Raw genomic sequence first — 22,369 nt, 5'->3', positions numbered from 1 at the left:
TTATTATTACTGTTTTAGTTTTACTATTTCAATATTTTAATAAATGTGCTTGACTTATTAAGTCTTTGCTTGATGGATTAGAAATATTTTTTAACCTTAACCATTTTTGATGGATTAGTTACATACCCCAATTTTTTGTTATGTAATAATCAAGGGGGAATATGCCATGCTTTCAATTTCACTCTCAGAAAATAAAAAGGAGTGAAATGAGAAGCAATAGAAGTGTTCTACTTCATATTTTAATAGAGATACTTCATACTAATAAATGAAAGTGGTTTGGGGTTCAGGATAATTTTTTTGAAGTATCCTGTTAAAGTCTAATAACACTGTGTTGTATTTCTGTCCCAGAGTTTACAGAGGTGCAAAATCATAATAGTTATTTGGTTCTCTATGTTAGAAGTAAGGATTTGGTACTCTGAAATAGCTGTTGGACTATTTATCTAAATGGCAATATTTACACTGTAGCTTCAATTATTTATTACTAAGGATATGTTTTTCTCAAATATCAATAATATTTTCCCCAAATAGATTAGTCAATAAATAACATAAATACTGCAATAAATTCCTTCTGATTAGGTAGCTTTCTTTGTACTAAGAGTACGTGTAAGCTGATTTAAGGTATCACTGGTATTCTATAGATTTTCACATGACAATATGAGATAATCTGTGCATGTATGCAGTATCTCAACTTGAAGATCATAGTACTTAAAAGGTCCATGTCAAGACTGTAGACAGTTGACGAATCTATAAAATTGTGTGCAAAATGTGGACTTGGGTATTTTTCAGAGAGATACTTTGTACATTTAACCAGACTATTAAAAATCTTGATAATCAGTTTAATCCTCTCATTAGTGGTACATAGTTCCCAGGTCTACAATATATATTCATGACTGTGTTTACCTATATATAAGAAGCTTACAGCAAACAACTGACAAATTTAATAAAAATGGAAAATTTTCCTTTCTGCTTATGTAATCTGCATTTTAATTTTTAAAGACAATTAGATTCGATAATTGTTCAGATTTAATACAAATGTGTAAAAGATACTATTATTGATCCTTAATTTATCCATTTGGTAATTCACACAGTTTTAGTCTTAAATAATAGTCATGTATTTGATAAGTATGTAAACTACTATATTCATAATAAATACACTTATAACGCTAAACAAAATATTTATAACTTTTTATAAAGTTATGACTTTTCAAATTTGCTGTCTGCAGTCTAATGTACATTCCCAGAGGGATTGCATTAAGTAAAGCTGCATTGCTGGAAAGTTAAGCTTATTAACATCATGCATTTTTATTTCAAATTAAGCTATGCTGACTGCATTTATTGGAGGATTAACTCATTGCAACTCTGGCAATACCCTATGTCTGATAGGAAAACACCATGTAAAACAGAAATGATCAAAGGTCTGAAGATCTGGAGCATCCCTTCCTAATAGGGACACCTCAGTCAAACTTTCCTCAAAGACACTGAACTGTTAATGAAGCTGTGGAGGGAAAGGAAATCCAACCTGTTACAAAAGTTGCAGATACACCCACTTCCCTGCTAAATGCAGTTTCACACGGCTCTGCACTGCAGAGAATATCCATCTCCAATAGACGTCAAAGGCAAGTTGGATAAAAATTAAAAAACACACTCTGAGGCACTTTTGATACATGAATGCATGAACGTTAACAACTTTTAAAACAGAACAACTGGAGTGACATCAACAAGATGGGTAAATAAGATGTTCTTTTGTATTCTCCCCACAAAATAGAAATTTGGCATCCATCCACAGACAAAAGTACACTTGTGGGAACTGTGGGATCCAGGAAGGAGACTGTGAAACTCCAGGTTCATCCAAAAACAGGAAGACCCAGTTTGAGAAGACAGGCCTGCACCTAGATAGCTAATTCACTCACTGAGGTCCCAACAATAGACCCAGAAACAACTACATAACCCTGAAGACTCTGCTGAAGCCCTGTTTGTCTTTGGTTCTGTCATCAGCACCATACACAAAGGGACCCGGGAGGACTCTTGCCCACCATATGCTAGGTAATAGGCACACATGCCTTGGTCATGACTCTGGACCCTGAAGTGCCCATGAACTGGCTCCAGTCTCTCTTGGCCACAGTCTGGGAGCTGCTGGAGAACAATTACCGTAGATGAGAGAGCCTTTGTGGAAATCCAGGAGTTCAGCAAAGAAGTTTTAGCATACCACTGATTGTAAAACCCACAAGATTGGGTGCACTGGAGAAGGTAAGAGGGGCAGTTTGACTTTACCTGTATTACCCTCTCCCAAAGTGATAACTCAGTGAAAAAAGAGCCATTCTCAGCCTGTGATTTCTCCTGCAGGGAAAAGTGAGAGTGTGAGTGAACACGCAGCAGGAGGCCTACCCACAAGCCACTACTGATTTCCCCAGCTGGCCCAGGGCACCCCCAGTAATCCACGCACCTCACCCACTCCTACCCCTCCCCCAGCCCCACTCCATGACTGATTCCTTGAGCACACTTTTTTTTTTTAACATCTTATTGGAGTATAATTGCTTTACAATGGTGTGTTAGCTTCTGCTGTATTACAAAGTGAATCAGCTATATGTATACATATATCCCCATATCTCCTTCCTCTTGCATCTCCCTCCCACCCTCCCTATCCCACCCCTGTAGGTGGTCACAAAGCACGGAGCTGATCTCCCTGTGCGCACACTTTTGACAGTGCAAGAGCAAGCTTTTGCAGATAGCTAATGAACATGTGCAGAAATCTGGCCTGAATCTTCGGGCTTGGGAGAGAATGCCTTTGGGAAAGTAAAAGAGAGGTTGTCAGCACATGGCCTGGCTATACAGGACTGAGCCAAAGCCTATACGCTTAAGAATTCTGCCACACAGAGAGCAAAATGTGTGGAGTAGGCATATCCATAGAAGGTCTGAGAAAGCCTCAGAATCCTTAGCAGGGCTGAAGGAAGGTATTTCTTTCCCAAAGAGAAATTTCTCCCAAAGAGGTATTTCTCTCAGTTAGTAAAGACTTAAGGTGGAACACGAAAAATCAAGAAAATACGACATCACAAAAGGATCACAGTAATCTTTCAATAACCAACCCAAAAGATATCAACAGCTGCCATTTACCCAATAAAGAATTCAAAATAGATGTAATTAGGAAACTCAATGAGCTACAAGAAAATATAGAAAGACAATTTAATGAAATCAGGAAAACAATTCATGAACAAAATGAAAAATTTAACAAAGAGATAGAAATAATAAAAAAGAATCGAAAGGAAATTCTGGAGCTGAAAATACAATGAGTGAAAAATTTTAAATGCCATACAAAGCATCAATAGCAGAATGGATCAGGCAGAAGAAAAAAATCTGCATTAAAAGACAGGAACTTTGAAATTATCCAGTCAGAGGAGAACAACGAAGAAAGAATGAAAAACAGTGAAGAGAGCCCAAGTGATCTAGGGGGTTACCATCAAAAGAAACAATCTGCAAATTATTAGAGTACTAGAAAGAAAAGAGAAGGAGAAGCATGCAGCTTCAATAATTTTTTAATGGATACACAATGTAAAAGAGGTAAATTATGACATCAAAAACATAAAACAGGAAAGTAAAAGAGTAGAGTTTTTTATGTGATTGAAATTAAGTTATCAGTAAAAAATAGTTATAGCTATAAGATGTTTTATGCAAGCCTCACAATAATCACAAGGCAAACCTCTACAGTAGATACACAAAGATAAAGAGAAGGGAATCAAAGCTTGTTCTTCAGCCAGATTTTGTTTACCAGAGACTATTGCATGTGCCTCCACGCTCTCAGACATTCTTTATAAGTCAATTATTTCTGTTTTCCATTTCTTTGATTGATCTCTTAGCTTACACACAACTGGTTCTGGACCTCTATTATTGAATTCACTATTAATCATTGCTGTTCTCTTTTGAACAAGTGAAATAGTTACTGTTAAAATTATGTTTGCAATTTACCATATATAATTTTTGTCAAAACTGGTCTTTTATAAACAATTATATTAATATAAGCACAAAGTGACATTTCTACATGTATTGCTTAAAACTAAAAAATACCAGCAAAATGAACTCATGTGTTCTGAGAGTTCATCATAAGTTAAGAAACAAAATATCAGCGTATCTCAGAAATCATAGTGTACTTCTTATAGGTACACTATGAAACCCTTGGCTTTAGTTATTCACTAAACCTTCTAGGTGTAATTTATTTCTCTGAAATTGCTGCCCAGAATCTTCAGCAACTGTATCGTTTTTTCTCAGTCCAAGGAGCTGATATTCCTCTTTCATTCACTAACTCATCCACTCACTAATCAATCATTTGCTGCAAACCAGGTACTATGCTTGGCCAAAGATAAACATTTGAGTAAGACCTCTGCTCTATACTTACAAAGTTCAACTTCTCTAGGGTGACAGAGAAGTGAACTTATGACAGTTTGTTAAATGCTCTTATGGAAAGAAGCTCAGGATGAGTAGCTCACCAGGAAGCATATACATTTGAATATACAGTGTTATATAGTACTGTCACAGACATCTATTGCCATGGAACCATGACTATGGCCTTTTGGTGAGTGGAAAAATACAGGTTGGGAAGTAGTGTGTAATGTGGAACAGAATGGAATGGGTAGTTATTGTTTAATGGCTACCAAGTTTCAGTTTGCAACTTTATGGTGAATGTTTTCAGATGAAAACATTTTGGAGATGGATGGTGGTAATGGTTGTACAACAATGTGAATGTACTTAATGCCTTTAAAATTAAAATGGTAAATTTTATGTCTATTTTACCAAAAAAAATGACAATAATAATTTGTTTTTTAAAAAAGAGGAAAAGGGATAGACAGACTTGTTCTATATTGTTCTATCTATATTGTATGAAGAGTTTTCCTACAGTTTTGCATTACTGGTAAGCTAAGAATTGTAAGAGCCAGGTAAGGAATAAGATACTTATGTGATACCAGGTATCTAAAGGTAATAAAATTAATTAATCATTCTCACAAAATTATAAACTCTGTAATTTAAATACTTTAATTACATATTTCAATTTACTGAATCCTCAATGCAAAACTACCTTTCATATCAAGGAAGAGTTTTAAATAATAAACCAGTAGCCCCTGTGGAGATGGTTTCTTCAAGCTCAGGTAACTGACAGACACACATACAGTAGAGGATTCAGCCAATTTTAAAATGTGTAAAATTTTTACAAATTTAATACTAGCAGTTTTAATCCAAATGTTAGAAAATATGAAGTTAGATATTGTGAAGAGTATATGTGAAGAAAGATGTAAATAATATTGAAATAGTTTACTACTGTTGTCTATCACTAATAAAATTTTGACCCTATTTTCTCCTTCTAAGAAGTGTAGCCTGCATCATTTTAATACTGAAAAGTTTGTAGCCGTAGACATAGCCATAGTCTATAAGTAATTGAAAAAAGAAAAAAAAAAAGAAATCATTGTAACGTGGTTTTATCATTTAACTTTAGCTAATTTTTATTCCAACTTATCAGTTTTAACATCTTGGAAGTTCTTTGGCACTCTTATTTTGGAGGCCTGTAACCTACATCATAGCAAAATACTAAAAATTCAACATCGTCTTTTAAATTTTTAAAAAATAAATGTAAAGGATCATGGCGATTTTGAAATTCATTGAACAGAAGTAATTCATTCCACGTCTGGCTGGCTGTGATTTCTTGATAATTATTGTGCTTATTTGGGAAAACCCATTCCTAGGGCTGAAGGAGGGCACCCAAGAAAGAACAAATTTGAAAGAGGAATCACTTCCCAGTGGTTGGAGTTCAGAACTCATTGGAGAGGGATGGTTGCAGCCAACTGTGTAGTTGCCATGGTCAAAGCTAGGAAAAGCAGAAAGCAACACTCCAGAGAACAGGCAAGCGACAGCCAGAAGACAGTGTCTGGCCAGGGCTGCAGGCTTGCTGCGAGGGTCCCTGCACTGTAGGTGTGTGACTTGGGCAAAGCTCAACCAAATGTCCTCACATATACATTACTGACCAGCCCTGCTGTGGCCAGAACCAAGAGAAGCCCTTCTTCCTGCAATGTCCTTCCACGCCCTCTTCTGGGAAAGTTTACCATCATGCTCACTCAGAAGGAGAAATGCTTTACAGAACTCTACCAGGATTACAGAGAAGGTATTGAAGAATGAGTTTGGAGCCAAGAGACAATACAATGATACTGTCACAGTTTTTTTCTTTAACTATTTTGGGAGCAATCCTATTGTTCTTTCATCATGTTTCAAATATTTTTTGCAGGAAATGTAGTCTTTAAGTCCAGGATTAATAATTACTATTATTTAAAATGGCCCTGGCTCTGTATCTCTCCAAAGGGCAGTCTGAATCTCAAATGAAGACTCCACAGCTGCATTTTTTCCCCTTCAGTCTTTATTAATTTTGGGGGTTTTCATATTCTACTGCAAAAGTAAAAATGATGATGCAAAAAGCAAATGGTGATACTCTTCCCACAAAGCTGGGTCTCTTCCATATCAGTTGGTTTCTTTTTACCCTTTCATTCATGAATATTCAATAGATGTTTATCTCATGGCACTGTGCTGGGTAATGGGAGAAAATAAATATGACTTCTGCCCTCAAGGAGTTTACTACTGTAGCAGAAACATTTCTCCTCAAGGAAGAATTCTTTCTTCAATTTGCTTGGCTGAAGTACCTTTGCATTAGGTCAGGGTAGTACTTGGAAATGAATATTTCAATAATGCTAAATTTTTCTATTTGTGAAAAGAGGAGGAAGATAAACATAAAGAAAAGTAGAAGGATCATGATTATGAAAAAGAGACAATTCCAATGTGATATTTTAAGATTGACCCAGAATGAGAGACAGATTTCATAATTCTCAGAGGGAAGAAATTGTAATTATCTTGAGAGGAATTGAGGAATTTTAGGATATTTTACTGCATACATGTGTCTGTGTGTGTGTATTTTTTTTCTTCTGAAAGTTTTTAAATTTTTTGATTTTGTTAATTGTTAACATTAGTCTAAAAGTAAATATAGCTAGCTCAAGGTCACTCAGGTGTATTCCAGTTGCCCAAAGGGGAGGAGGGCGTAGATAGTCTAAGTCACATCAATAAAGATACAACAAGCAGAAGCATGACTGTGATGATGAAGAAATATATGTGATGTTATGAGAGTAAATTGTAAGCCCTGACCTAGTTTGGACAATAAGAAAAATGTTTAATTAAATTTTTTAATTAAACATTTTAATTAAACTGCAATGAGATAAGGAGTAAATTAGGCAAAGCCATTGATAGGTCAGCTGATGGTATTGTCAGGGACAGAATTTGAGGTAGAGGAAATAGCTAGATGGTGGTAAAAAATTTTTTCTGCATAGAAATATTTATTTGTAAATTTCTTTTCTGCATTAATTTGTGCTCTTCCATCATAAAAGCCCAGTCTCTGCAGAGGATAATTATATAATCAGTATATGGTTAGTGTAATAAGGCAGGGTCTCTCAGCTGTACAGCTTTACTATTTTTCACCTTAATCTTCCTTTACATATGAAATTTATTTTCCCTAAAGTAGACATGTGCATTAAATCTGAAAATTTTAAAACTGGATTTCCCCCATAGCAAATTAGGTTTAAAATGCAATAACAGTCAGCTTTCCACACCCTATATAAATATTATTTCTAATTCTTTAACTATGCTTTGTTTTTCTATATTAAATGCCGAATGTAGACTCAATTACAGGATTTAGAAAAAATGTTTTTTTAAATGACACACTATGTTTTCCACAAGTCACTCTCTATTTAATTAACCTGCTTTATTTTCTTCAGACAATCATTATTAAACACATTTATTTAGTGAGCTAATTTTTGTTTGTTGCTTACCTGCTCAACACTAGTGGAGTAAACTCCACTAATCAGGGACCCTCCTGTCTTACTCACCACTGTGCCCCATCACTGAAAATAGTCCTGGATCAATAAATGTCTGTTAAAAGAATGCTTCAATGAGTCATATGTTGGCAAGTATGGATACCGTGTAAAAGATTTATAGGTGTTATTATCACCCTGGCTATAAGGAGAGGTAAAAATTTCATATATATATATATATATATATATATATACAGTATATTTTTTCTGCCCTTATGCAAACATACAAATAATTATATTTTAAAAACTTATCTTTGCATTTAAATAACTGCTCAGTTCTTTAAAGTATTATTTGCAAACATTTAAAAGGACAAAAGCAGAAAAGGATAAAAGTAGTAAAAAATGAACACTATGAGATGCAAATACTGGTTACAAGAGAAAAAGACAGAAAACCTCTTTCCAGTTGAGGGAAAGAAAATAAAACTTGTATTAATGAAGTGACTGGTAAATGTATTTGTGCATTCCAGTGTGTTACTTCAGAGAAGTCAAGAATACTTTCATGTTTAATCTTATGTCTGAGGAGAATCATTATACTAAGAGATTCATACAAGATAAAAATGGACAATTTCAGCTTGTGCTAGAAAATGACTTTTATTGCATTGACATGTTCCATTTATTTTTATGATTTAAAAATGACATGAACTCAAATTTAAAACAAATCCCATGGAACAATTAGGAAAGAATTTTACTACAAGTAATGGGAAATGTAAAATTCTGTGAAGCTCTTAAAACGAACACCAATTACTACACAAAGTTGAATAACAACCTTGCAAACCATTTGAATTAAAAACTTTTATGTGCATTCTTTTGTATTTGTCTGAATAACTTTGAGGTCAAGAAATATGGCATAACATTCGAGCAATACCTTATTTTCCCCTCATCTAATCATGAATGTAAATATATGTAGTTCTTACCTTGGTAAAGATAAATGGAAAAGATGCTAAATTCGGAGGGATTCTGGATATTTTGTGTTTATTTTTCTGGAATTATCTTTCATATTTATTTTCTGTTTTTTATTTCTTCTTTTGAGACATTCCTAGAATATAAATTGGTAAGATCAATTTGCGTCTTAGAAAATGCAACCTAAATACAGTTTTATTCAACCACATGTCATTTGCAAAAAATGAATAAATTCAAGATATTGAACAAAAACTGTCATATTCCAAACAAAAATAATGTATTAAAATTTTTCTCACTTTAGTTCATAATTAAGCCCAAACAGACATTTCCATTAATTTATCAAAGTGGCATGTCATTTTGTTATGTTTAATAAATAATCAACTTCACTTTCTAACTCGTATAATATTTAAGAAAAATGATACAATTTCTAAACAAAACTTCTTATCATAAAGAACAATTTATGGAAAATAACTTCTGTAACACTGAATATTAATAAGTTACAATAATTACTTCTCCTTAACAGCTTACACTTCACAAGCTATGAATCAAGGCTAAAGTTTATACTATAATATCATCTAATAAATAAACAATTATATTTAGTAATATTTCAAAATATGCCTGGGATAAACAGACCTTGGAATTCCATCTCTATTTCCAGGCCACCCTATTTGTTTTTGACATGCTCTACTTTAATTTTTAAGATGAATAATAGATAAAAATCAAAATTATATTAGAAATGAAAAAGGATGAGAGGACACCAAACTGAAAGCAAAGCTTGGTTTTGGTACAGGCTTTACCCCTTGAACCAAATAATTTATAGGAGCTGCCCACTCAGAAATCATATAATTCTGTGACTTCCTACTCTGACACCAACATTTAAATAATAGAATCCTTCAGAATCACAGTGATCCATGTGAGTCTTCTCTTAATGAAAGGGAGGTATGAAGCTTTTTTTGGAGTCTAACATACCCCAGATCTAGTGCTAATAATAAGACATAATTACCTCATTTAGCTTTTTTTTTTTTTTTCATTTAATAATGAAATTCAGTCACTCTAAGTTTCAGGTTTGAAAAGGGCTCAGACTTTCTATACCTCATTTCGTTTTTTTGGGGGTTTTTTTTTACATCTTTATTGGAGTATAATTGCTTTACAATGGTGTGTTAGTTACTGCTTTATAACAAAGTGAATCAGTTATACATATACATATGTTCCCATATCTCTTCCCTCTTGTGTCTCCCTCCCTCCCACCCTCCCTATCCCACCCCTCTAGGTGGTCACAAAGCGCCGAGCTATCTCCCTGTGCTATGCGGCTGCTTCCCACTAGCTATCTATTTTACGTTTGGTAGTGTATATATGTCCATGCCACTCTCTCACTTTGTCACAGCTTACCCTTCCCCCTCCCCATATCCTCAAGTCCGTTCTCTAGTAGGTCTGTGTGTTTATTCCCATCTTACCCCTAGGTTCTTCATGACATTTTTTGTTTTTTTCTTAGATTCCATATATATGTGTTAGCATACAGTATTTGTCTTTCTCTTTCTGACTTACTTCACTCTGTATGACAGACTCTAGGTCCATCTACCTCACTACAAATAACTCAATTTCGTTTCTTTTTATGGCTGAGTAATATTCCATTGTATATATGTGCCACATCTTCTTTATCCATTCATCCAGTGATGGACACTTAGGTTGCTTCCGTCTCCTGGCTATTGTAAATAGAGCTGCAATGAACATTTTGGTACATGACTCTTTTTGAATTATGGTTTTTTCAGGGTATATGCCCAGTAGTGGGATTGCTGGGTCATATGGTAGTTCTATTTGCAGATTTTTAAGGAACCTCCATACTGTTCTCCATAGTGGCTGTACCAGTTCACATTCCCACCAGCAGTGCAAGAGGGTTCCCTTTTCTCCACACCCTCTCCAGCATTTACTGTTTGTAGATTTTTTAATGATGGCCATTCTGACTGGTGTGAGATAATATCTCATTGTAGTTTTGATTTGCATTTCTCTAATGATTAGTGATGTTGAGCATCCTTTCATGTGTTTGTTGGCAATCTGTATATCTTCTTTGGAGAAATGTCTATTAAGTCTTCTGCCCATTTTTGGATTGGGTTGTTTGTTTTTTTGTTATTGAGCTGCATGAGCTGCTTGTAAATTTTGGAGATTAATCTTTTGTCAGTTGCTTCATTTGTAAATATTTTCTCCCATTCTGAGGGTTCTCTTTTGGTCTTGTTTATGGTCTCCTTCGCTGTGCAAACTCTTTTAAGTTTCATTAGGTCCCATTTGTTTATTTTTGTTTTTATTTCCATTTCTCTAGGAGGTGGGTCAAAAAGGATCTTGCTGTGATTTATGTCATAGAGTGTTCTGCCTATGTTTTCCTCTAGAAGTTTGATAGTTTCTGGTCCAGGCCACCCTATTTTAATTTAATTAGTGAATATACAAGTATTTTAGACATACACATGACTTCTCTACAAATGCATATCTGACCCTTGTTTCACATGTATCAATAGTTCCTTTCTCATTGTATCCCCTTTAATGAGAGATCAGGTTTATAAAAAGAATGTTATTTAAGTTGATTCTATTTATGAAGGTAGATATCTTTACTCTAGCTAGGTAAGTGATGATAAATATATGATTTTCTTTGTGCAGGAAAACTAATAATCGTGTTTTCTGCCCCCAAATAAAGTTAACAATCATGTATCATGCATTTTGTTAAGCAGTGAGGCCTCCTTCTAACACTCATTTACTTTCTTAAATTAGGACCAGGGTTAACAGTCTGAAGCAAAAGAATAAAGGAACTAAGGATATCAAAACACACATATTTTTACCTTCACTGTCAATTCCCTTACACTATAATATTTTCACAAGTAAACATTTAATCCAAAGTTTCAATAAGATTGTTTAATCTTTAGTATTGTGTTAACTCTAAACCACTCTAGAACTTAGAACTTTGTAATAGTGATGTTTATTCACCTAGTAATAACACTAAAAATAACATCTAAGATAGTGATTCTCATCAGGAGCAATTATGGTTCCCAGGGGGCATCTGGCAATGTCTGGAGACATTTTTGGTCCCTACTGAAGGTACTACTGGTATCTACTGGGTAGAAGCAAAGGAAGCTGATAAACATCTCCATAGGATAGTCCCCATAACAAATAATTTTCTGGGTCAAAATGTCAATAATACCAAGATAGAGGAAGCTTGACCCAAATGTCTTGATCTGATTTTAAAATATGTCATTTTAAAGGACTAAATGGCCTTTAGATCAAGACATTCAGGTCAGCTTCCAAATTAGAAACCTTGTAGAGACAAGCTGTGTGATTGTTTTTATACTTGGCAAAACTCACACTCACATACGGGAAAATTTTCAATGTCACCAAATTGGTAAATTAAAGTGATAATTTCTGGTAAAGTATATTGGTAACTATTTTCCTTAAATAGATTATAAGGAATAGCTTAGAAGATATCTGAAAAGAACAGGCTTTCTATGCTCTCTGAGAAAATAAACAGAATTGCTGAAGAGAAATACATTTCCATAATTTCATCATTGCACCAGGAAATTGCATCTCGAAAACTTCAAGTGTCTGAGGTATACAGTACAAATTGAACTAAACTGAAGCAAGATATCAGGCGTTAACAGTAACTGCTTTTCCAGACACCAGAGAGAGTTATTGGAAGTGTGCTGTAGAATATCTGGGAAACCATGACTACATTTCTTATTGTAGATTAACACTGGAGAGCCAGAGCCAGGGGTGTGACATATTCAATATTTGAGCTTATCCATCATCCATCCCAATCTACTTCCTCTGTAACTTCCTGTACTGCAGAAATTAGAAAGCAAAGAAATGTATTCCCTGAGTTCACAGCAGCTAGGTTTCTATATGTGATTTAGATTTCTATCATCAGATGTATTCATATGAGTTCTGAATTGAAAACTGAATTAAAGTAAGGGAGAGAGAAGAAAGCTCAGAGAAGGAGACAGAGAGAGAGAGAAGAGGATACAAGAGCAAGGCAACCACTTCGCAGGAGAGTAGACTGTGTAGGTACTTTGGAGCCAACAGTTCTGGTGGTTTCTTCCTGATCTTCAGATTGCAGAGTGCAGGTAAGGTGGCTGCCAGTTTGTGCACCAGCTGCCTCAATCTCAATCTCTGGTGTTGACCAAGTAAAATGTGTAAAGATTAATGTCCTGTGTGTGATCATGGTGTTATTTAAAATAGGCAAAATATGGAAACAACCTAAATGTTCCTCAAGAGTGGGTCACTTAGATAAATAAATGTACATTAATAGAATTTATTTAAATTCACCTATAAAAATAATATAGATCTGTGTTAATTGTCAAGGAAAGATGTGATGATACAAATATTCAGGCATGCATTTTTTAACAAATATTTATGGTACACCTACTGTATATTTGGTAATGTAATATATATTGACAATGACAAAATAGAAGTATTTCCACCAATTATATAAATTAATATTTTGAAATTCATAAGGGATCTTTAAATGAAAAATGTTGTGAAACTGTATGAACAACAATAATCTATCATTAAAAACATACCTGGGTTTGCATATTCATAGAAAAATACCTATGAGGTGATTTAGTAAATATTACCAATAGATATTTCCAAACTATATAAATAAAAGCTACTACCTTATTTCACATTTTTTTTTTTGCATCACACTTTTGTTTGTATAGGCAGAGGAAATAAATTATTTCCATTTTAAAGTGGAATGATTTAAATATTTGTGATATACTTATAACTCTCCTTTATCTATAATACACTATTTCCTCTCAAGTTCAACTTGTCTGATATGTGAATAGATAGTCTTTATACACATGTATGTATATACCTGTTTCCTTATATGTGTGTCATATTTTATATATCTCTTACTGATGTTAATATAATATACTTTCTTAAGTTGCAACAGAAATAAAAAGAATCAGGTAACTACAATTCTAAGTATGTTGTAAAAATTCCAATATGCATTTCTTCCAAATGGCTATACGTTATCGAGCATTTATAATGTGCAAGACATGGTTCTAAGTACTTTAGATGAATTCCCTTAATTAATCCTCACCACAACACAATACACTAGATCCAAAGCCTAGCACCTCTTTATGTAATAGGAAACTATCACTCAGAGAACCTAAGTGCCTTACTCGGTGTTTATGGCCAGTCCATGATAGAGTTTTTTGGTCTGAAAAAAAATCGCACAACATAAGAGCTATGAGTTGAGTCTATTTGGTGTCTTACTGAGGACTATAGCTCGAGAGACAGCTTCTCAGCTAGCTCTGAGAAACTGTTCTGAAGAGGAATGGCAGGAACCGCGTAAATATGAACTGTTTTGCTGGGGAAAACATGTAGTCAAGCATAGAACGAGTGCTTATCGCCAATCACAAAGAACAGACATCTCAAGTAAATCATTTTAGTGCTTTTCTATGTATGGGAAGATACATGAATCTAGGATTGTTTAAAATTTTCCTTAGAAATGTATTTTAACTACCTAGGGGTTAGTATATCTAAAGCACATGGTACTTTCTGTTCTTCTCCATCCTGAATTCCCCTCAGGCACACTGTCGGTGGGTGGGCAGCTGCAATGGCTAATAGCTTGATCCTTATAGAACTGGAAGGGTAGGCAACATTTTTTTTTTTATAGGACATAGAATTGAAAAGAGTTTTCTAGAACCTCTGAGTCCGTATTTTAAAATACTATATCTTTTTTATTTACCTATTATTTTATTTTGGGTACTTCAAAATTATCTTCCAAAACATTGTTCTTTCATCTTCCAAGAAATAAAAGATTCTTATAAATTCCTTACACCATTGTCGATGCTGATTAACTCAACACGATTTCAACTTCAGGCTATGTGCTAGTATAGTATAAGCCCTGACATTTTTCTTTTCTTTTTGTAATGCAAGTGCCTGACTTAACCTTTGATTGCCCAGGCATTCACTTCAAAGAAGCATCCACTTCAAAGATGGCTCTCTCCAATAAACATAACACCAGCCACAGGACTAGGTAAAGAGCCAGACCTCTTTGTTTTAAAGATCTTGGTTGCTTTTGATAACTGACCTTTGGGCCATTTGTTTTCTCTCTTTCCGTATTTTAAATTTCCAATCTTATGTTTTAAATTCACCAATAAAGAGTGAGGTCTTGAAACCCTAGGTCCCCACCGTCAACCCCAATAAAAGTAGAACCTCAGACTCATGCATTCTGTCCCTCTTTCTCTCTCTTTCTCTGTACATGTGACCACCCTATGGGGCCCCAGATGTGCCATGTAATATTCAGGACTTGTAAGTAATAAACCTTTTCTTTTTTCAAGCTTCCTGATGGTTATTTCTGAGGACGTCTTGTAATCATAAGAACCACAAGGGTGGGTCCAGCCATGATATTAGTTATCAACAGGCTGAAACCAGCACAAAACAAATATGAATATCTATATTTGTCTTCTCACAGAATGATGAAGAGGCATAAGCTTACTGTGAACATCTTCATATGTGTTGAGTTTAATGTGTTAATTCATGTTAACCTCATGATTGCAGTGAAATTCTGCTGCTTGTCATTCACAAAGCTATGTAAGCATATCTATTTTGTTCATCATCATTTCTTTCTGCCATACAAAATATCTTTTCTTTGGAATCTCTATTTCTCCACTTTGGTGATTAAGTTTTAGAAACAAATAAAGGAGCGTATCACCATGGCCACAGAAGGTTATTATATAAGTTGGTAGCAATATCTCATTGTCCTTCAAAAGACTTCTTAAGAACAATAGATAACTATGTGACTCTGAGGGAAAAATTAACATACATCTTGAATTTGTGCAGTAAAGATTTGTCTGTCTTTTCTGTTCAACTTCTAATTAGCCTTCTGTCTCTAATTGTCTGTGCGATTCTTAGGAAGTCATATCCTTTCAAAGAAAAAGTTAATGATTGAAAGTTACCATCTTATTAGCCAAGTGACTGATGTTAGATAATTGTATTGTGAAAGATAACAGCTACAAATAAGAGCCTTCTTACTTTCACCAGCTTAGCACTCTTTCTTAATAAAACATCAAAATGTTACCTCCCAAACGTCATTATTCACACTTTGTTTTATAACTAAATAATAAAGGAACAGAGCTGACAGTAAGATATGAAGAATGCTAGCATTAAACGTGAATGTGGTTGTATTTTTTTCCCTGAATTTGCAAAAACGCTAAATATATTAGTGCAGACCTAAGGCAAATGCAACCAGATGAACTTTAAGCATGATATACAGAAAGTAATCTTTATGAATTCCAAAACCAACAAGAATATGTTTATTAATACAATTAATTAAATATGGTGTTCTCTGATTTCTAGACTGAGTAATTCAAATAATGTAAAAATCCATGTGCTAAACTATACATTGTACTAAGCACGTGGGAATCAAAATTGACAAGGTGAAATCTCTGCCCTCAGTGTAGGAAATGTGTCCTCTAACAGATAAGAGAGAGTCAATGCCATGGGCTGCGCTCCTATATGCAAATTCTTTACACAAACTGTGAGTAAAGGAATATCAGAGAAGGTGCTATAAGAGCTAAACTTTATGGATCAAAAGAATTTTGTCAAACCAAGAGGGAAAAAAAAGAGATTAATTCCAGGCAGAAAAAATAGTATAAAAGAAGCAGACATGGTGAAACTACATGGGGCATTCACAAAATAATGTGCACACCAGTGTAACTAACATGGACAGTGCATGGCAGCAAGTGATGGAAGATCAAACTAAAGGTAGATTAGTGATACATTACGCAATTTAAATTACCAGCTCTGTTTTAGAAAGATAACTCCACGCAGCAATTGGGTGTTGTGGGAGCAGGGTAGGAACAAAGTCCAAGGATCATTTTCGAGTCTATTGCAGGAATCTAAAAGAGAGATGATGAGAGAGCCTGAGCAAGTTCCAGTGGAGGCTGAATGGGGGCAGAGGAAGATCCAGAAAGGCTTGGAGGTAAGGTCAACATCAAGGTGTTCAGCTTCATGGGGACATTTCGGAAGGAGACAGGAAAACTTCAGCTTTAAAAAATGTGTGATGCTTTGAAATCTTCCATTCTTTTCATTTGATAACATCTGTATTGGACAATCAGCACCATGCCTGACTTGCAGATAAAACAACTGAAACTCTGATGTCAAGTAGTTTATCTAGTTCACACAGAAGATGTAAATCTAAAAACAATAGCTTTCTTGACTATTATTCTGACACTCTTTTCCTACAATAGCTTAAGTAATTTTTATGTAACCAAGAAAAATCGTAGGAAATATTAGTTTTCCATTTGAAAATGTATCTATATCTGTCTATCTACATCCACATCTATATCTGTACCTATAACTATCATCCATCTATTTATCTTTAGCATAATCCTTAAGAATAGGAGAAATTATGATCTTAAATTCTGCAATAAATTTCTTCAAAGTAACAGTTTTATTATTTTTATATATTTTATTCTCACAGTGGGACTTCTGATTTCTTCTGTATGATTCCTTGCCCAGCCTAGACAACCATGTTCAGAAGCTTCTGGAATGTTCTGACAAATATTCCATATATTCTACTTCCAGCATTAACTCCTGCCACTCTAAACTAAAATTACCTAAAGTAATCCTTCCACTTCTCATAGAGTTGTTGTCAAGCAACAAAGGACAGTTTAGACCCAGCCCACTAAACATAACATTTTATTTCAATTATGTCCTTGTTATGGTTTGGAAATTCTTATGGTCATCAATCAATATTCCTAAAGTAATTTTAAACCTAGAATGTAAAATACAGTTTTTAAGCCATTACATTACTATTGTAATAATAATAAACTAGAATTTGTTGAGTATTTTCAAGTTGTCAAACAGTGTCATAAATGCTTTGCATGCATTATCTCATTTAACCCTCACCATGGATACATTATTATTATTATTATTATTATTGTACAACCAGAGCCGCAGAGGTTTAGAAATATTAAACATATATGTCAAGGTCACAGAACTATGAGCTGTCAAAACTAGAACTCAAACCCACTTCTGTTTGAACTTAAAGTTAATTGTTATATTATATTGCACTAATATTATTGTCTATCAAAAGTCCTCATTCAAATTTCCTACCATAGTGCATAGTAAAATATAGGCACTAAAACTAGCTTTGATTTAATGTCACAGTTGCTTAAGTGAGACAATAATTTTGTTGAAATAAATACAAAGATATTGAAAACAACAATGCAAGAGGTTTAATAAAAGTATTATTGGGCTTCCCTGGTGGCGCAGTGGTTGAGAGTCCACCTGCCGATACAGGGGACACGGGTTCGTGCCCCGGTCCGGGAAGATCCCACATGCCGCGGAGCAGCTGGGCCCGTGAGCCATGGCCGCTGGGCCTGCGTGTCCGGAGCCTGTGCTCCACAACGGGAGAGGCCACAACAGTGAGAGGCCCGCGTACCGCAAAAAAAAAAAAAAAAAAAAAAAAAAAGTATTATTAATTGGGAGATGCATGTACAAAAATCAACTTTTTGAATTAAAATCCAGTGGGCATAATTGCTTTCCTTACTCCTCTCTACCCATAATTGTGATGGAAAACCAGACAATAAGCAAGCCGTAGATCCTCTATTTCAAGAAATTCTTGGAAAATAGAAGGTGGATGGGGTATTATCTGCTAATAAGAAGGAGCAGAGGGAACTACAAGCAAAGCCACATCATAGAATATTCTAAAGAAAGTCTCAAATGAAGGTAAATCATGAAAAGCAAGAAGGGAGGTGCAAAGACGTAGGATCTTCTTTAGCATTTTTGAGATCTTTATTCTGAGAATCTGCCCATGGACAGAATGGGCAATCTTCACTCTCAACCTCCCTTAAACATATTCTAAATAGACTGAACTATCTGCTAAGAGAGAGCTCCTGTCGTAATCATCAAGCCTGGAGATTTGCAAGAGCACAAGTAACTCCAGACCACCAAAAGGACCACTGAGGTAGAAACAAAAGGAGAAGAAACAGGGCTGACCCTGGCTTCCATCCTGAAGCAGTGTCTCTGAAGCAAGACCTCTGACATGCCAGACTCTGGCTCAAGAAAGAAAATAGAGAAAGCCCAAAACTCTTGAGCCTAAGAAGGATGGGAAATTGCCAGAGCTGGAATACAAACTAACTGCACACTCTCCCTTCTTAAAACCATGCACAGTTTTTAGCTACAGTAAGAACACAGATTCACTGACAAGGAAATAATCGAAGGCAATTAGGAAAAAAAAACATTGAATCAACAGATATTTAAGAAAATCAAATGTTTTGTGTGAAGACAAGAATCCCTACAAAAGCACTACACCAAAGTGATTGAGTTTAAAGAAAATACATATTCAATATCTTCAAGAAAAATGCACAGCTAATAAATGAAAAGTTCCTTTTAAAAAGAAAGTAAAACAATATATTTAAAAAGAAACAAAATAAATATGACTGAATATTGTTTTAGTAAACTGGAAAGTGTAATTGAGAGTTTCTACCTGAATGCTGAGCCAAGAACAAAGTGGTAGAATTTATGAGAAAACTTAGGAAAAATGAAAAGATGAATTCACATGTTCCAAGATGCATCTTAGAGAAGTAAGTAAAAAGAGAGTACCAAAAGAGGAAACAAAATAAAATAATATCATGACTGAATAAATTTCCCAGTCTTCTTTAGACTGAAAGAGGGCCCACAGGGCTCTAATTAAAAATAAAGGAAAATAGAGTGACTTGCCCAAGGTCACTCTGTTTTCATTATGTTACATTAGGTTACAAAATCTACTTGTTATGAATGAAATGTATATAAAATGCTTAGCACAGTGCCAGATTCATAGAATGTGTTTAAAAATTAGATTTTTTTTTCCTAAAGGGCTTGAAACAATGTGTGTGTTTATGTGTGAGCACATGTAGTAGGCGCTGAATAAATAACATATTGATTGAACAAAAAAAAAAAAGAAAAGAAAGCCAACAACACAATGTATTTTAACAAGACAAATTTAGGCATATTCTTGTCAAGTTTCAGAACTCCAAAAGCAAATAGAAATAAAAATAACAGCAGAAAATTTTAGGCATAAAGTTTTTTTTAATCACTGCTAAAAGACAATGACAACTGAAAGGAAATTATTTTAAACCTATCATCTTATGCCAGGAAAAACTAGCATTCCAATATAAAGACTAATTAAAGATATTCTCTGAAAATTTCTGGTAAAATTCAAAGATGATAAATTTAAGAAAACAGAAAACAAATCCAAAAATATGTAGGATATATGACACATTGTTGAGGGAAATAAAGCAAATCGTAACCATATATAAATGACTATCAAAATGTACATTAAGAAAAATTATGAAATGCTATTGTAGATAACACTATCTCAGGGCTAGATATGAGGAGAGAATAACATATAATAAGAAATTTATTAAACCATTCTGATCTACCAGTAAAAACAGAATTTAAGACGTGCAGAAGCTATTAGAATTTACATTTACCTGAAACTAATGAGTTAATGAGCTATTTTTCCATTTTGGCCTAGACAGTAAAGAGTTTGTCACTAGAGTTATTCAGTTAAATGTCTGTTATATGCATAATAACATGCAAAGCTCACAGTTTTTTGCCAAAACTTATGATTGACTTTCCTTTGGTTGGAGTTACAAACTGAAATAAATGCTTCCCTGATGTTAACATGCACTAATAAATCTTTTGATTGCTTTACCTCATGATCTCTTAATAAGCTGTTAATGTAGCACTCAGATATTTTGACTGTCTTCTGAGACAAAAGAGAAAAACAAGTAAATGATGAAAATTTTTTGCTTAAACACTGCTTTTATTACTCTTCATCCAGTTTGTTAAAAGACATTGACATTTTCTTGAGAATGAAATTCTACAGAAAATGTATCTTCTTACATTATATATATTAGATAATTTTAAATATATGTTTTTAAAGTGATAAAAAGAGTTATAATAATTATCAGCCTGTTTGATACAATCATATTTTAAAGCTATATTCTATAGTCTTTAATATTTAGTTTTTTGTTCTGTTAGGGATTTTGAATAGAGATGGTTAGCTCAGAGGAAAGAGTCAGGGAAATACATGAACATTGGATTTGAAAAACTCTAGGAAAATTATTGATAAGAGGATACAGTTTCAGTATCTCCTTCTCCTCTGGGTATCTCTGCAAGATATCAAGAAACTTTAAGCAAAAAATTTTATGAAGAATGTGGCTGTCTTGTACCCAGTCTGTCCTTATCAACCAGATCATATAGAAATTTTCAAGTGTTTGAATGAGTAAAGAAATAAATGTTTGCCTAAATGAGTTAATAAATAAATTGATTACCTGGAACACAAGAGAAAAAAATAACTTACCTTTAATTACACTTATATACAATGAAATAATTATTTAGAAAAGATTCACTACATTTAATACACTAAATAGAGTACTAAATATTGGGGCAGAAGATTGAGTAAGGCAGAAATCACCCCTGCCTTCAAGATGTAAATATCAGAGAGAAAAGTGAAACTAAAAAAAGAATTGAAAAATAAGTTAAATATTAGCATAAGTGAAGACTAGTTTAGATGCAAAGAGGGAGTACAGAACCTGGAGAAATCTGAAGGATAATTATGAGTTACCAAGGATAAGAAAGATGGGGAAGGAACAGCATGTATACATAATAGGTTAGAGAAATACAATTGACCCTTGAAAAACATGGGTTTAAACTTATGTGGGTCCACTCACACAAGGATTTTTTTCAATAGTAAATACTACAGTACTACACGATCCGAGGATGGTGGAATCAGTGGACACAAAACCGCGGATAAGGAAGAACTGCAGATATGGAGGCCATATAAGTTATGCACAAATTTTGAGTGTGGAGGGTCAGTGCCCCACCCCCCTCCATGTTATTCAAGTGTCAACTGTACTTCCTTTAAAGTCATCTCAGTTTTCTCAGATGCACAGGGTAAGTTTCTGGACTTCTTTTTTCTCAATACAACAACTTCTTTTTTCTTAATACAGCAACAAGTCAGGCAGGAAGTTGAATTTCTTTCTTTATGATGTGAATTTTATGTAACACAACTTTATAAAATATTTATTCTAACATTACCCTAATTTTGACACTTCTCATTATGCCTGAGATTATTGCAATAGTTTATAATCTCATCTTCACACTCTAACATAGAACTTTTTTAGAGCATCCTTTTCTTCAGTAATTGGTATTTTCCTACAAGAGCATGCTGATCATATAACACTTGTCTTTCAGATAGTGTTAGTGATCCACACATTAACATCTTTACCATGGCAACCACAACTGCTATTAGGTGATATTAACTGACTTTTCTACTGTGTTTTTTAACCAACCTCTCCATGAAACCTCAATAACAATTACAGTAGAAAGATAACTTATTGGGGCTTCCCTGGTGGTGCAGTGGTTGAGAGTCCGCCTGTCGATACAGGGAACACTGATTCGTGCCCCGGTCCAGGAAGATCCCACATGCCGCGGAGCGACTGGGCCCGTGAGCCATGGCCGCTGAGCCTGCGCGACCGGAGCCTGTGCTCCGCAACGGGAGAGGCCACAACAGTGAGAGGCCCGCGTACCACAAAAAAATAAAA

At 34.4% G+C, this 22,369-nt stretch overlaps 1 long non-coding RNA gene across 1 annotated transcript in view; it reads left to right on the top strand.

Moving 5' to 3' along the window:
* LOC137226636 (uncharacterized) overlaps nucleotides 1–17,789 on the top strand; it is a 58,473-nt gene extending 40,684 nt beyond the window's left edge. Inside the window, exon 4 of the long non-coding RNA XR_010944437.1 lies at nucleotides 16,669–17,789. This is a non-coding gene — a long non-coding RNA (uncharacterized lncRNA). The remainder of the gene's footprint in view (nucleotides 1–16,668) is intronic.
* Nucleotides 17,790–22,369: the final 4,580 nt, after the last annotated feature.

Source organism: Pseudorca crassidens, chromosome 6 (genome assembly GCF_039906515.1).
Source record: "Pseudorca crassidens isolate mPseCra1 chromosome 6, mPseCra1.hap1, whole genome shotgun sequence".
Lineage (NCBI taxonomy): Eukaryota > Metazoa > Chordata > Mammalia > Artiodactyla > Delphinidae > Pseudorca > Pseudorca crassidens.
This window is presented reverse-complemented; position numbering and strand designations above follow the sequence as displayed.